The following is a 13,818-nucleotide window of genomic DNA, read 5'->3' as shown; positions in this document are numbered from 1 at the left end:
CCTTGACCATCTCATGGTCATCCCATTTGGTGCTCCCGAGGTTGCGCACTTGGTTTACCAAGGTCTTCAAGCGGTTGTACATGGCTTGTGGATCCTCCCCTTGGTGAAGCCGAAATCGACCGAGCTCCCCCTCGATCGTCTCCCGCTTGGTGATCTTGGTCACCTCATCTCCTTCGTGCGCCGTCTTGAGCACGTCCCAAACTTCCTTGGCGCTCTTTAATCCTTGCACCTTGTTATACTCCTTCCGACTAAGAGAGGCAAGGAGTATGGTAGTGGCTTGCGAGTTGAAGTGTTGTGTTTGAGCTACTTCGTCCGAGTCATAGTCCTCATCCCCTACGGATGGCACCTGTACACCAAACTCAACAACGTTCCAAATACTAGTGTGGAGTGAGGTTAGGTGATGCCTCATTTTGTCACTCCACATGTTATAATCTTCACCATCAAAAATCGGTGGTTTGCCTAATGGAACGGAAAGTAATGGAGTACGTTTGGAAATGCGAGGATAATGTAGGGGAATCTTACTAAACTTCTTGCGCTCGTGGCGCTTAGAAGTTATGGACGGCGCGTCGAAGCCGGAGGTGGATGCCGATGAAGTGTCGGTCTCGTAGTAGACTATCTTCCTCATCTTCTTCTTCTTTTGGCCACTCTGATGCGTCTTGTGTGAAGAGGATTCCACCTTCCCTTTCCCCTTCCTCTTGTTGTGGGACTCTTCCGATGAAGTCTTCCCGTGGCTTGTAACGGGCTTGTCGCCGGTCACCATCTCCTTCTTGGCGTGATCTCCTGACATCACTTCGAGCGGTTAAGCTCTAATGAAGCACTGTGGCTCTGATACCAATTGAAAGTTGCCTAGAGGGGGGTGAATAGGGCGAATCTGAAATTTGTAAACTTAATCACAACTTCAAGCCGGGTTAGCGTTAGAAATATAAACGAGTCCGCGAGAGAGGGAAAAAACAAATCGCAAGCAAATAAAGAGTGAGACGCGATGATTTGTTTTCCCGAGGTTCGGTTCTTGCAAACCTACTCCCCGTTGAGGTGGTCACAAAGACCGAGTCTCTTTCAACTCTTTCCCTCTCTCAAACGGTCACTTAGACCGAGTGAGCTTCTCTTCTCAATCAAATGGGACACAAAGTCCCCGCAAGGACCACCACACAATTGGTGTCTCTTGCCTCGGTTACAATTGAGTTGATCACAAGAAAGAATGAGAAAGAAGGAAGCAATCCAAGCGCAAGAGCTCAAATGAACACAACAAATCTCTCTCTCTAATCACTAAAGCTTTGTGTGGAGTTGGAAGAGGATTTGATCTTTTTGGTGTGTCTTGTATTGAATGCTATAGCTCTTGTAAGGTGTAGAAGTGTAGAAACTTGGATAACTTGAATGTGGGGTGGTTGGGGTATTTATAGCCCCAACCACCAAACTTGACCGTTGGTGGAGGCTGCTGTCGTATGGCGCACCGGACAGTCCGGTGCGCCAGCCACGTCAGCCGACCGTTGGGTTCTGACCGTTGGAGCTCTGTCTTGTGGGCCCGCCTGGCTGTCCGGTGGCTCACCGGACAAGTCCTGTAGACTGTCCGGTGCGCCACCCGCGCGTCCTCTGTCCTCTGTGCGCGCAAGCGCGCATTTAATGCGTTGCAGTCGACCATTGCGCGCGAAGTAGCCGTTGCTCCGCTGGCACACCGGACAGTCCGGTGTTACACCGGATAGTCCGGTGAATTATAGCGGAGCGAATTCCCGAAGCTGGCGAGTTCAGAGTTGCTTCTCCCTGGGGCACCGGACACTGTCCGGTGGTGCACCGGACAGTCCGGTGAATTATAGCGGAGCGCCTCTGAAAATTCCCGAAGGCAGCGAGTTCAGCTTGAAGTTCCCTGATGCACCGGACATTGTCCGGTGGTGCACCGGACACTGTCCGGTGCGCCAAACCAGGGCTGCCATCGAGTGTCTTTTGCTCTCTTTGTTTGAACCCTTTCTTGGTCTTTTTATTGGTTTATTGTAAACCTTTGGCACCTGTAAAACTTATAGACTAGAGCAAACTAGTTAGTCCAATTATTTGTGTTGGGCAATTCAACCACCAAAATCGATTTAGGAAAAGGTGTAAGCCTATTTCCCTTTCAGCGTGCGCATGCCACGGAAGTACGTGGCACACTTGTTTAGCCATGTAAGGGGGTCAGACTCCCCATCATAGTTTGGGAAGCTGACGTTCGGCCGCCTATATCCGCTGTCTTGCTGCTGAGTGTGTCCGCCGCCGCCACCACCGCGGCTTCCGCCATGGTTCCTGTCATTCCAGCCGCTGAAAGCACCTGATTCAGCGTCCGCATTGGGCAGAAAACCATCATCGGTGGACTCTGCGATGGTACCCTCGACCCGCGCAAGACGCTGGTCATGGGTATCCATCCTCTTGTTCATTGTGGTCACCTGTGCTAGGAGGCGATCCAGCTTCTCGTGTATCGCCATGGTGTCCCCCTGATCGTTCTCGATGCCGAACATTTTTGTCGAGGCGTCGATCGGCTCCGATACCAAATTGATACGCCTGGGCCTTCTAGGAGTGCGTAAGGGCGAGTAGAGGAGCAGCGCAGCCTGAGACAGGGACCGGAGAGCATATGGTGGAGAAGAGCGAGAGGAAGAAATAGGAGCAAGATCACTGTCGGCCAGGGTGACCGAGGTAATCGCCCCACAGGGAGATTGTATTTCCTTCGATGCCTAGTTACATGCTACTGCTTCCCCTTTATAGACCAGGGTCGGCACCAACTGATAAGAGATAAACTTGCTTAACAACTCCCTGCTATTATTTAGCTAACAATTCCCTGCTATTATCTAGCTAACAACCCAGCTATTATTTAGCTAACAACTCCCTGCTATTATCTAGCTAACAACCTAGCTATTATTTAGCTAATCCTTATCTGCTGGAACTCAAGAATTATCTGCTGGAGACTTATCTGCTAGAGCAGAGTTGCTGGCTTCACCGCCTCGGGTCTGGATCCGGCTCTCCCTCTGCTGCCTCCTAGTATAAGTCTGCCCCACAAATGCATCTGCAACATAAATAAATAAATAAGATGGAACAATAGCATCACACTTACATATATGCTACATGATTAAGTAGCGGGACAACTCAATGCTAGCTGGATGGTTATTGTTGATTAATCAAATGGATTCAACAGCTGTGGAGAAGAGGTACTGAGTATTTCCCAAATGTCTAGGGAATGGTTTTGATAGACCCCTCAAAAAGCAGTATTTGTATTTCCCTTCTATTTGGTAATTGGCCAATAGGAATTGATGCAGGTTAGTAAAAAAACATTTTTTTGTCTCTGATGCTACTTCACTGATGAGTTTTATGAGTAAAAAAACAACATTTTATCTTTGTTTTTTGCACCTTAATTTGACGCAGCAGCCGCGCCATAATGAAATTTCATGTAAGGGCTAGTTTAGAAATACTATTTTTCTAAAGGTTTTTTATTTTCTTAATAGAAATTAGTTTATTTTTTCTTGTGAAATTGAAAATCTCATAGAAAAATAGGGTTACCAAACACGTACCTGGTGCCATGTATCCAATTGTTCCAGGCAAGATCCTCGCAATGCCAAAATCATGGAGTTCATGGAGTTCATGAAGTTCTCATCGCCAAGCAAGATCCTCGCAATGCCAAAATCCGCCACATGTGCGGTCATGTCCTCATCAAACAGCCCGAATTTTTTATATTTTAGCCCTTTTTTGGAAAAAAATTCACGTTTGGACCTTAAAAAATTTTAATGTCATTTTTGGACCCTTTGCTCGGCCATAGCCAATGGCGCCGAGGTAACACAGCTCGGCGCCATAGGCTATGGCGCCGAGGTGCGTGTTACGCTGGCACAAACGAACGACGTGGCACCGACATGGAACCGAGCTCGGCGCCATAGATCTTGGCGCCGAGCTCTGTTATGTGCACAAAACTTGTCTAGCTCAGTTGGTAGAGCTTAAGGCTTTTAACCTTGTGGTTGTGGGTTCAAGCCCAATGATAGGCATGTTTTCATACTTTTTTTTTGTCTTTGACACTGATTTTTTTTTGTTGTCCAGATTTTTCGTTTATGTCGCTGATTTGTCCGTCTAGATTTATTTCTTATCCAGATTTTTTGTTTTTGTGACTGATTTGTTTATCCGTCTATATTTTTTTCGTTTATTAAGCTTAACGAAACGTACTTACATTGGTTAGCGGCCACCGGTTTAGCTATGGTGCATCGTGGTTTTTTCGTTTATGCCGCTGATTTGTCCGTCCAAATTTATTTCTCATCTTGATTTGTTTTTGCTTTTGCGACTGATTTGTTTATTACATTTTGTTTAATAGTACTGAATAATCCGTCTGGCCCTTGGTGCATTGTAAACCCCACATGCTTAAGCTTGATTCTGTCCTCTCGCTAATTACAAGTGATTTTAAACATTAAATAATATACTAAAAACTGAAGTACACCATTTAAAATGTTAAAAATATTTATATCATAAACAAATGATTGTGTTAATCTTACATTAGTAGTGATGTACAATGATAAATTTTAATTAATATTAAAAAGTATAATTTCGAATACATTAGATTATTGGAGTTTTAGAGTCCAAAATATAAATATACTTAATAAACAAAAAGATTATAATTAGAGTCCAAAATATAAATATACAAGGTATAAATAAACAGTGACTTGATGATTTTATAAAGTACTTTGTACTTCCATAGGGTGGGTTACTTATGTGCATGGTACTTGCGTCACGCAGTTTGAATAAACAAAAACAAAAACAAAAACAAAAAATATCTAGATGAATAAATAAATCGGTCACAAAAACAAAAAAACTAGATGAAAAATAAATCTGGACGGACAAATCAGCGACATAAACGAAAAATATAGACAACAAAAAAACAAATTAGTGATAAAAAAATACGTCCACGATGGAGTTTGAACCCACAACCTCAAAGTTAAAAGTCTTGCACTCTACCGACTGAGCTAGACATACTTTACTGTTACATATCCGAGCTCGCGCCATAGATCTTGGCGCCGAGCTCGGTACCACGTTGGCGCCATGTCGTTCAGGTTGGGCCAGCGTAGCACGCACCTCGGCGCCATAGCCTATGGCGCCGAGCTGTGTTACCTCGGCGCCATAGGCTATGGCGCCGAGCAAAGGGTCCAAAAATGACATTAAAATTTTCTAAGGTCCAAACGTGAATTTTTTTCCGAGGAAGGGCTAAAATATAAAAAAATTCGGTCAAACAGCACGTTGCTAGGCTTCAAGTCGCAGTGTAGGACCACCTCGCAGTGCTCGTGGTGCAGATACTCCATTGCCATGGACACATCTAGCACGATGTCCAGCCTCTCAACGAACCCTAGTCGCATTCCTCCGTCGGAGCGCAAGAGCTCCTCTAAGCTCCCGTTGGGCATGTACTGGAGCACCAGCGCTCTGAAGTCCAGGTTGGAACAGGTGTTCAATATCCTTATCATGTTGCGATGCCGAGCCATTCGAAGCACACAACACTCTGCGTCAAACCTTGCAGCAGCTTGCTCCATATGCATGCGTATGACCTTTACGGCAACCACCAGGCCATTGCTCAGCTGGCCCTTAAAAACCTTCCCAAAGCTTCCAGACCCCAACAGGTTAGCATCGCTGAAGTTTTTGGTAGCACGAGCGAGCTCGTGGTAGGAGACCAACTGATGGTTAGCCATGTCGTCGTCCGTGGCAGCAGAATTCCCTGCTTGATGTCGTTTCTTGTTACGCATTACACATAGGCAGGAAGCTACAGCTCCAACAAATGTGATGACGACGACGACTGCGGGGAGTAAATATTTCAGAATGTGAGCATAGCTCTGATGAGCGGGTGGTTCAGTTAGGCATGGAGGAAACCCTAAGCGTGCATCGCCGCATAGCCCTGGGTTCCCCTCCAAGGATCGCCGCGTGATGTTTGAGAAGACGCCTGCTTCTGGAATCTGGCCTCGAAGCTCGTTGAAGGACAGGTTCAAACTAGTGAGCACGGTAAGATTAGCCAGGTATTTTGGGATGGCTCCGGAGATATTGTTATGGGAGAGGTCTAGAGTTTTCATGCTGATCAGCTTCTCAAAAGAGGGCGGGATCGGGCCGTGGAACGAATCGAGTGATAGATTCAGGTAGGTCATCATCTGAAGCTGTCCAAGTGAATCCGGTAGGCTGCCAACTAAGCGGTTGGCGGACAGATCCATTCTGTCCATTTGCTTCAAAATTATATCAACTGGCAGTGTGCCACTCAGCAAGTTCTGAGACAGATCTATTCCGATGAGCCTATCATGATGGAACAGGCTCGCTGGTATGGTAGACGTGAACTGGTTTTCACTTATTACTAGGTGTTAGAATTATAGGCATTTTCCGTATTATTTTAATTCCATAAATTAACATTATGATGATGACCTATAATAAATAATTAACCATAGAAATCATGATCTTAAATTGATTCATACCAATATGAATCAAGAGAACATAGAGCATGTGAATTATATAAATCATATAAATATGATAAACATGTATACTGACTGAACAAATGAAAATAAACAGATAGAAACATAAATAGCATGACTGTAAAATTAAAACAGACAGATCTATCATATTATAATAAGACATAACAGATAAGATAAAATCATTTGTAAATATGAAATAGCATAGATGAATGTATGAAACATATATAATCTCCAGAACACAAAACAGTAAGTAAATAAACTGATCATACCCTCCTATGCGCTCTGATGATCCAGATCCTTGACCAGCTTCCTTTGTCATGTTGAAGATGTTTTGGGCAGTCGCGTAGACGCTCCCCAAAAACCTAATTTCCGATCCCCCGTGTAAGGTCTCGAACGGCACCGGCTTCGGAGGCACCTGCCCTCTCGCTTCTCTGTGCGCGCAGAGTCACGAGATGGAAATACCCTCACTCGGGCGGCTGGACTGTGAGACTGAAAGTGTTTCTCGCGTGTACCGAGTGACAGGGGTGCTCCTCTATTTAACCTCTCGCGGAGGGAAGTTGAAGGAGAAATGTCACCGAGTCATGCCAAGAGTCGGCTAGCTCTCGCCGAGTCATGCCATGAGTCGGCCAGCTGAAGGAGAAGGGTCACTCTGGCTGACGAAGAGACAGGCTCACTCGGCAGACGTACGCAGTTTGTGAGTGCTAAAAATTAACACAACCACGCCTGCCTGCCTCGCCACGCCCGGCCCGGCCGGCGGCGGCGGCGACGCGCGCGCGTGTGGCACGCCCTTGTCCATTTCTTGACTTCTCAAGTTAAGTGGAATAAATCCCACCATATAAGTCAAGGTAAAAGACTCTTGGACTTCCAATGTGGTACTATTGGTATTCTCCACCATTACACACCATAGAGTTTATTCAATAAATGGGCCAAGCCCATAAAAGATCCAACACTAGGAACTCTAGGTTGGAGAGATTGCCGATGCCGCTAGGTATAGTTGCCCAAACGGGCGGCCCGGCACGGCCCGGCACGGGCCCGTTAGGCCCGACAGGTAATCGGGCCGTGCCCGATCGGCCCACGTGCCGGAGACGCGGCCCAGGCACGGCACGCCGGTCTGGTAGCCGTGCCGGGCCGGCCCGTTTAATTTTTCCATATTGCCTCATTAAACCAGAAAATGGCAAAAAACCTGTGCAGGATAGGGTTTTGAACCCACAACCTCCCTCTACAAGGTTGGAAGCACTATATGTAACACACTAACCAGTAGAACTCTCATGCGTTTGTTGTAAATAGCAAATATAAAATCATAATATATATATACTATGTTTTATAAAATAAAAAAAAATATAATCGTGCCGGGCTGGGCCGGCACTACGGGCCGAGACAGCAGCCCAAGCACGGCACGGCTGTCGTTCCGGGCCCGGCCCGGCACTATTAAACGGGCCGTGCTTCGGGCCGGCCCGTTAAGCACGGCCCATTTGGCCATCTATACCGCTAGGTATGGAGCCGGAGAACTCGTTGCTGTCAAGGTACATGATCTCAACGTTCTTCAAGTTCGTAGCTGCATTCCAGGGAATGGTGCCAGAGAGCCTATTTCCGCTGAGGACAAGAAATCGGATGCTCTCCATCATCATGATTGGCTCTGGGACTGGGTTCTGAAGCTGGTTTCCTGCGAGATGTAGAATCTCAAGATCAGTCAAGTTCGAGATAGTAGCTGGAAGACCACCGGCTATCATGTTGTCATATGCAGCGAATAGTCGCATATTGCTAGAGAGGTTCCCAACGTGGTCCGGGACGAGGGTCCCTGCGAAATGATTCGTGTGGAATTCGAGGGTTGAAAGCATCCTGCAGTTGGAAAGAATAGACAGGAATCCGAGATCCCCGCGCAGATAGTTTTCAGCGATTGAAAGTCCCCTCAGCGAGTTCATGTCACCTATCTCATAGGCAACGGTCCATCCAACATGTCCAGTCAGTAGGTTGTCGTAAAGAATCAGCACTGAAAGCTGGAGTAGCTGTCCGATGAACATGGAGGTCTAGCTCACGTAGCATGGTGAGGTTGCTGAGTGCAGAAGGGATTGGAGCTGCATCCAAGTGATTCTCGTACAGGCAGATGACTTGGACAGCCGTCAGCTCGCCGAGCCATGCAGGGACGACGCCCTGGAACGAATTCTCGGACAGGGAGAGCCTTTGGAGGTGCCGGCAAGCAGCCAACTCGGATGGAATCGGGCCGCTGAATCGGTTTCGAGCGACCGAAAAAAACTCCACAGCAGGCAGACTGAAACTTGTGTTGCTCGGTCCTCCCGGCATAGCTAAAGCCCCGGACAACGCATTGATGGCCAGGCTTAGAACACGCAAGGAAGACATGTTGAAGATGCTCTGTGGCACAAGCCCGGAGAGATTGTTGACCTGCAAGATGAGGTACTGCAGCGGCAACGAGCCGATGCAGCGTGGTATCGGCCCTGAAAGGCTGTTGTTGCCCATGTTTAGGTGAGTCAGCAGGGGGGTGTTGTTGAACAGATCGCTCGGTATGGAGCCAGCGAGGTAGTTTCTCTGGATCTTCATGGCGCGGAGCTCACGCAGGCGCCGCAGCTCCGCTGGGATCGGGCCAGAGAGGAGGTTGAACTGGAGGTGAAGGAGCTGGAGCCTCGTGAGGTTGCCTATGGTGGCCGGGATGCCACTGGACAGGGCGTTGTGGCCGAGGTCAAGGACCTTGAGGCGACGCAGCCTGCCGATATCGCTTGGGATTGCGCCGGCGAGGCTGGCGTTGGTGAGGTTGAGCACGGAGAGGAAAGATAGGTTACCGAGGTGAGGACTGAGCGATCCCTGGAGAGGGACGCCTGGCAGCTCGATGGCAGCCACGCGCTGCCGCCAGCGACCACCGCACGACACGCCCACCCATTTGCAGAACGACGTGGTGGCGGTCCAGTTGCCGCCGAGGACGCCGGCGGGGTCGGAGAGCTGCGCCTTGAAAGCCAGCAGCGCGGCGAGGTCAGTGCTGCTACCGTTTCGCTTGCTCGGGCGACCTGAACGAGACGACGGAGCTACAGCGATGGCAGCAGTGGAGGTGGACATGATGAGCAACAATACGGATATGCAGAGTGGTGATGCCATGTTTGCAGCAGCAAGAATGCAGGGAGTGTGCAATAATCAATTAGAATGGAGACTTTAAGTAACATTTATAGATGTACAATAAGCACGACGCCTGCGAGCCTGGCACGAAGCCCGTTGTTTGGGTCCGGTCCGAGCCCAGCACGGTCCGGTTCTATGAGTCTGCGGCCGGCCAGACACGAATAAGTGGGTCAGGCTCGGACAGGAAACTAGGCACGGTGGGTTAGCCCGACACGGCCCGTTTACCTCTAAGCCCGTTTTTTACACTAAAACATGCTTGCCGACCCGATTAGACCGTTTTTCGGCCCGTTTTTTTCGTGCTAAACGGCCCGACCCGTTTAGACCCGCTGTGAGCCGGACTCAGACAGGAAATCGAGCATGCAGACTTAGACGGCCTAGCCTGGTTTTCTAATCGTGCCTGGCGGGCCAAACTAAAAACGGGTCGGACTTCACCGGACCTGGACCGAGCTGGGCCGGGTGGCCCATTTGGCCATCTCTAACATCCAAGGCCTTGACTAGTGGTCAACGCAAAAGTGGCGAGTCGTCCCTTTATGATAATGGAAATGACACTATCGGAGATATTGGAGAATAAAGTTCTCACGTCATTTACAAATAAATAAATTGGTTTCACGTTTGAATGACAATTATTAGTAATGAATATAATATAATTACAAAACTAATTATATAGATAAAAAATAAACATACAAATTTATTGATCCTAACTAATCTATAAATATCAAATACTTATTACAGTATTGTATAGGCGAATTATAAACTAGTTAGATTTAATAGGTCTGTCTTATCCTTTAGTTCTCATCTTTAGTTCTCATCTGTGTAATTAATTTTATAATCTTTTCTTCTATAAAGCGTTATTTTCTATGGTTTCATGGTTCCACTATCATTATGTGTTGTTGATTAACGTGGGTCGTTACCTTTAAGATGGAATGTGAGGAAACACTTAAGTCTAACACGACAAGAAGCCACACCGACACAACATTCTTGAATAGTACCATCTTGCTAGTTATATAGGGACGACCCACCGAGCAAGCTATAAAAAAGAATCGACTCCTTTTTCAACTCATACATTTCTCGATCTTTTGGTTAAGATAAAGTGTAGTATCTATACTATCAGTTCCCATATGTCCATTTCGATATTAGTTTTTTATGTGGAGCGTCCACCACACTAGCTTTACAATGTGTCCTCCTAATAATTAATATCATAAAATATGATTGTGTGGCAACGTAACGCACATACATTATACTAGTTAGACTATAATTAATACTTATAAATATCATTTAAAAATTAGATGTGTCAAAGGACTAAAGTTGAATCCGTGTATCCAAACGGGCCCAAAACCCTATTCTATAAACAGCATGTACCCATCCAAACGTACACGACATGATGAGCAACAATACGGATATGACTTTAAGTAGGGAGTGTGCAATAGTTAATGTGGAGGTCAGTGATGCGATGCCATGTTTGCAGGGAGTGTGCAATAATCAATTATAATGGAGACTTTAAGTAACATCCAAGGCCTTCACCAGTGGTCAACGCAAAAGTGGCGAGTCGTCCCTTTTTGATAATGGAAATGACACTATGGGAGATATTGGAGAATAAAGTTCTCACGTCATTTACAAATAAATAAGTTGGTTTCACGTTTGAATGTCAATTATTAGTAATGAATATAATATAATTACAAAACTAATTATATAGATGAAGAATAAACAGACAAATTTATCGACCCTAACTAATCTATAAATATCAAATAGTTATTATAGCATTGTATAGGTGAATTATAAACTAGTTAGACTTAATAGGTCTGTCTTATCCTTTAGTTCTCATCTGTGTAATTAATTTTATAATCTTTTCTTCTATAAAGCGGTATTTTCTATGGTTTCATGGTTCCACTATCATTACGCGTTGTTGATTGACGTGGGCCGTTACCTTTAAGATGGACTGTGAGGAAACACTTAAGTCTAACACAATATAAAGCCACACCGACACAACATTCTTGAATAGTACCATCTTGCTAGTTATATAGGGACGACCCACCGAGCAAGCTGTAAAAAAGAATCGGCTCCTTTTTCAACTCATATTTCTCGGTCTTTGGGTTAAGATAAAGTGTAGTATCTATACTTATCAATTCTCATATGTCCATTTCGATATTAGTTTTTTATGTGGAGCGTCCACCACACTAGCTTTACAATGTGTCCTCCTAATAATTAATATCATGAAATATGATTGTGTGGCCACGTAACGCACATACATTATACTAGTTAGACTATAATTAATACTTATAAATATCATTTAAAAGTTAGATGTGTCAAGGACTAAAGTTTAATCCGTGTATCCAAACGGGCCCAAAACCCTATTCTATCAACAGCATGTACCCATCCAAACGTACACGACATGCTAGCATTTGGGAAGTGGTGAATATGATTGAAATTTGGAAGTTTTATTAGTACTTTCCGAAAAGGAATTTTCAAGTCAACCGACTTTGAGGCGTCAAGATACGCACATCTTTTGCTTTTCCCAGCTATACCATTTTCAGAAATTTTATAACCTTGTAGAGTATGTTTATTGCAGTACACCTAACTTTTTTGTGCTAGCCTGTTCCATCATCGCCTCTATCACATCTTCTATCTCACCTTCTATTTTAAATTTCACTTTACAAATAGTATCGTCTATAGTACAAAATAGTACTTTACACAACCATATACACGATCTGCTGGACGCAGCCATAGTACTTATTGATTCACTATAGGAAACACATAAAACTGATGGCCAAAATAATTTTTGATGGTCTATTTGACGGTAGTAGAACGTAAGGCTTTTCCAACCAGGAAGGATCATGATACTTTTTCGGATATTAAATTTTGATCTTCTTTATTCGATTGTGAACAAATAGTATGCAGAATTTGATATGTAAATTTATATTCTTGCTTTTAACATTGAGCCCATCAATATTCATAAAAAGTTAACGTCAAATTCATTCTATATCCTTACAAATATGATATAAAATTCGGATGTGAATTCAAATTCGGATTCATATGTTTTTTCACCTTTTTCATTGTAGGGAGAAAATAATGTACACAAAAATTATACACAAATTTATTCTTGTCCTCCACATTATTCTTAATAACCACACTGAAATTAGCACCAAATTTTATGCATTTCTATGCTAAAACATTATATTTTTAATATAATCCAGATGTTTTAGGAACAACTGAGAGCACCTAGAGGGGGTGAATAGGTGATCCTGTAAAAATCAACTCTAAACAAGACAGACTTGGTTTATAACAGGTTGTTAGTGAAAACTAAAACCAAGTTGCGATGAATAGAGATGGAGAGGAGAAGAGAACTCTTCACTTATTTGTTCCTTTGAAATGTGTATTAAACTTAGAAACAACAAGACAAGTGAAATATGAGAACTCTTTGAAGACAACAATCACAATAAAGTAAGTGCAAAAAGAGACACGTCGATTTTATCCCGTGGTTCGGCCAATGCCTACTCCACGTTGTGGTGACCTCCTTCGATCAAGGGTCGCACTCAACCCCTCTGAAGTTGTCACACCCGGTTTTGGAAGGTAAACCGAATGCGAACCATGTACGTGCCAGGATCAGAAAACTCACGTACACAGCGATTACATAATTGGACATCATCACACAATGCTCGAAATAAATAGTGGAAAGGTACTCTAGTACATCAACATGTCCAAGACATCCACAGAGTCTAATACATAACCATAGTGTTCAACATTAATATCAAAGTGCGGAGAACCAAAACGTAGAAGATAAGCCTACACAGGCAGCTGACTGGGGGTTGCCACTAAAGTAAACTAGAACTCGTCGTAGTCCTGGAACTCCTCAAAGTCCTCCATGTTACCAACATCTCCTCCTGAGCACTGAGTACAGTGGGGACAACCTGGGTGGGGTGGTTTGTAAAGCAAGGGTGAGTACACATCAATGTACTCAGCAAATGTCTCGTTTGGCTAAAGTGGACTAGCTGTATGTGGGGTTAAGGTTAAGCAGTTGCTTTTAGTTAGTCAAGTTTTATTACTATACGTAGAGCCAAATTTTAGTAATAGCCCAGTTATTACTCAGGAGTACTCCCTCCAAGAGGAAATACTAGAGATCAAAGTTATAATCATCATTGCTAATCATCATCATAAAAGTAATCAAAGTTCTGCTAATCGAAGAGGATCCCAAGGCTGCTCATAACACTCTGCAGAGGTTGCACACTTTACCCACAAGCCGTGATTCCCATTCTTCCCGGGGTTCTAG

At 44.8% G+C, this 13,818-nt stretch overlaps 1 pseudogene; it reads right to left on the bottom strand.

The window, feature by feature from the left end:
• The window catches only part of LOC103640826 (receptor kinase-like protein Xa21), a 57,914-nt pseudogene extending 48,369 nt beyond the window's left edge, over positions 1-9,545 (bottom strand).
• Between the last annotated feature and the right edge of the window lie 4,273 nt (positions 9,546-13,818).

Source organism: Zea mays, chromosome 10, assembly GCF_902167145.1.
Source record: "Zea mays cultivar B73 chromosome 10, Zm-B73-REFERENCE-NAM-5.0, whole genome shotgun sequence".
NCBI lineage: Eukaryota > Viridiplantae > Streptophyta > Magnoliopsida > Poales > Poaceae > Zea > Zea mays.
This window is presented reverse-complemented; position numbering and strand designations above follow the sequence as displayed.